Source organism: Mycetomoellerius zeteki, unplaced genomic scaffold, assembly GCF_001594055.1.
Source record: "Mycetomoellerius zeteki isolate Tzet28-1 unplaced genomic scaffold, Tzet1.0 scaffold981, whole genome shotgun sequence".
NCBI classification, from domain to species: domain Eukaryota; kingdom Metazoa; phylum Arthropoda; class Insecta; order Hymenoptera; family Formicidae; genus Mycetomoellerius; species Mycetomoellerius zeteki.
This window is the reverse complement of record NW_017258023.1, coordinates 3,316-6,843: the sequence shown is the minus strand read 5'-3', so window position 1 is coordinate 6,843 and position 3,528 is coordinate 3,316. Positions and strand designations below refer to the sequence as shown.

At 39.1% G+C, this 3,528-nt stretch overlaps 1 protein-coding gene across 1 annotated transcript in view; it reads right to left on the bottom strand.

Annotated features, from left to right (window-relative positions):
* LOC108731026 (PXMP2/4 family protein 3) overlaps positions 1-3,308 on the bottom strand; it is a 13,543-nt gene extending 10,235 nt beyond the window's left edge. Inside the window, exon 1 of the mRNA XM_018461073.1 lies at positions 3,125-3,308. The gene's annotated coding sequence lies outside the window, so the exon portion shown is untranslated. The remainder of the gene's footprint in view (positions 1-3,124) is intronic.
* Between the last annotated feature and the right edge of the window lie 220 nt (positions 3,309-3,528).

The window sequence follows — 3,528 nt, the reverse complement described above, 5'->3', positions numbered from 1 at the left end:
ATAAAAGGATATACAGTAGGGACAAACAAATCTGTAATTTATAGCATGCAAATGTGTACAATTATTGATAAGTATGTACATATATATATAAATAATATATATATATGATATTCTGGATATCTTATATATTATTTAATTACATATAATAAAAAAATCATTACTTAAAGTTATGAACATGAGATGTCGAGGTTATTTTTCTGCGTTCTTCCTGCAGTCTAGTCAAGTCCTTACAATCTTACAACTCAAAATGGCACTTCAGCTTTAGCATTGAAAATCTTAGGCCGGAATCAGACTACACATTGAAGATTGAGGTTGAAGATTGAAGATTAAAATTTGACCAGTGAGGACAAAGGAATTTTAGCTCCTATTGTTTTGGTTGGTCAAATTTCAATCTTTCAATCTTCAATCTCAATATTCAATGCGTTGTCTGATTCCGGCCTTAGCGTGTTATTTTGAACTTGCACTATTCAGTGCAACTCATGGAACTCGTCCAGTGTTGATGTGAACTGAGTGCGCACTCACTTTTTCCCAATCGAAAACGCTGTAAATCGTTCTGAATGCACCTAGTATTTAAACTTGTAAATATGGCTGCGGTCTACTTGACGCTACAAACGCTTCAAAGTGATTGTAGCGTCAAGTGGACCGCAGCCCATGACGTCTATCAAGATTGTTTGAGCGACCAATCAGAACAAAGAATTTTACGAATTGACTAATCAAAGAATGGCTGCGTTCAGCAGACTCAACAGTTTTGCAACCGTTTTATGATTGTCTGCTGAGATAGGACCATTCTTCTAGATCTAAAAGTATGATCCAATTAGCGCGAAGGAAACTTACAACAGTTGCAAAACAAACGTTCTGCTGAACGCACCCAATGCTTCGAAGCGTTTGTAGCGTCAAGTGGACCGCAGCCCATAACATCTATCAAGATTGTTGCGGCTATGAACTAATATATAAGGTTTGTTCGCGTCGCAAACTCCAACATGCTCCTATCATAGCTCCTACTATCAAGCACGTTGGAGTGAATAAAGGTGCATTCACATGCAAGCATCAAGCAATGGAAGCAGCAACCAATCAGCTGAGCGATACGGACAGTAGTGTAAAAAATATTTTTTACGCCACTATAAAAATCGCCTCGTTGATTAGTTGCTACTTCCACTGCTTGATGCTTGACGCTTGCATGTGAATGCACCTTAAGAGCTATGGTAGGAGCATATTGGAACATGTTGGAGCATGTGACGCGAACAAACGTATAATGGTGCAGCCACAATAGAAGGAATAAATAATTAGGAACAGGGAATAACGATTTCAACCTATCAGAAACCGCATATTCCGGTGAATCCGATTTCTGATAGATTGAAATCTTTATTCCTTATTCTTTCTGTTGTGGCTGCACCTTAATTCTCTGTATTCTCAACGACTATGGGTGCGTTCCGAGATACGATGTATCGTTTATCCTTCTTTAGTAATTGGTAAACAACAAAGACAAACGATGCATCATGCGCTTCATGCGTAATTCAGAACGCACTCAAAGTTGGTTCTACATTGATCGCATCGCAGCGTCGCAAGCGTGTCGCAAACGTTGCAGTCTAATCAGAGTGAGCTAGCTTGATGTTGATTGGACCGCAACGCTTGCGACGCTGCGATGCGACTAATGTAGAACCAGCTTTATATATCAAAATTATATATCAATAAATGATTTATCTATCTACTATTAGTATAAGTAATTTTCCACTCTTACTACGACCGCTGACTAACCGCTTATTGAGACTGTGTTCCAAAATACACTGTCAGTGCTGAAAATGTATAGTATATGTAACGTAAATTGTAGATTTTTAGTGCTCTCAGTGAATTTTGGAACACAGCCTGAGTTCTCGCATGACATCTTAAGGCTGTACTTAAGACCGTCTTAAATATACATAGGTCGTCTGAAAAGTTTTGAGCCTCAACATGAAGATGGCATTACTCGTCAAAACAATTTTGGTACTATAATCGTACATACTTTGAAAGATACCTGCGAAAATTGTAGCTACTTCCGGCGCTTAGTTGTTGTTTGACAGTCATTTGTGCCAGTCAATAGCTGCGTTCAGCAGACTCAACAGTTTTGCAACCGTTTTATGATTGTCTGCTGAGATAGGACCATTCTTCTAGATCTAAAAGTATGATCCAATTAGCGCTAAGGAAACTTCCAACAGTTGCAAAACAACCGTTCTGCTGAACGCAGCCATTGTTTTTGTAAAAATGGAAAAAATCGAATATCAGCAGTCGCCATGATAAAAATTCACGAATTGCGGTTCGAATTAATTGACCATCCACCGTATTCACCAGATCTGGCCCCCAGCGACTTTTTTCTGTTTCCTAGGCTCAAAGTTTGGCTCGGAGGACAGAAATTTTCATCGAACAAGGTCATCGCATCCGTAGACACCTATTTTATAAAGCAAGATGCTCAGTATTATTTGAATGGATTAAAGGGGTGGGAGCATCGCTGGAAAAAATGTATCGACTTAAAAGGAGACTATGTGGAAAAATAAAATTGAATTTGACCGAAAAATTACTTGTTTCTATGTTAGGCTCAAAACGACCCTCGTATACCCGATTAACCCCGGATCTATAATAGGTGTTTTAACCCTTAAGTCGTAAGAAATTGACCAATTATCTCGGATCTCCAATAGAGTTCTAAGCCTTAAGCCACAAGAAATCGATGAATCATAGTCGCTTATTCTCCTCGAATTCGATTGTAACCCCGGATCTACAATAAAGTTCTAAGCCTTAAGCCATAAGAAATCAACGAATCATAGTCGATTATTCTCCTCGAATTTGACTGTTAATTGGTCAAATTCTTACTGCTTATGACTTAAAACACCTATTGTAGATCCGGACTAACCCCGAATCTACAATAGGGTTTTAAGCCTTAAGCCATAAGAAATGGGCGAATCACAGTCGATTATTCCCCTCGGATTCGACTGTAATTGGTCAATTTCTTACGGCTTAAGTCTTAAAACACCTATTGTAGATCCGGACTAATTGGTCAAATTCTTACGGACTTACCCGGATCTACAATAGAGTTTTGGGGTGCCGTTGTGACCGACCAAGATGTGAGAAACGTTAATTAATGCCTTTAGCTTACTACTTGTTGAGATTATTTAAGGTCGCCACTCCATTTAACCTCCCACGGAGAAGGAAAGCCGTCCCTCAGTCAGTAGCGATGTCCCGGCCTCGTGGTGCCTTGGATCCTCTCTCTCGCCCTGTGGAGACTTTGGCTGGGATTTCCGCAAATAATTATTCACTCACTCGCTTTATTATTAATTAATATAATGTATTTTAACGATATTTGTTGGTTTACAGAGGTTACGCGAACTCGGAACGCGAAAAATCGCGACGCAACTATCCGATCGCAAAAAGTGAATTTTTTCAAATAAATCGATAACTTCGTTAATTTTTAAATAAATATACCCGTTTTGGGTGTCAGTAGACGTGTTACGCGCGTCCGCGGAGTCCTCTAATAAAATAAACGCAACTTCGTTGCAAAAT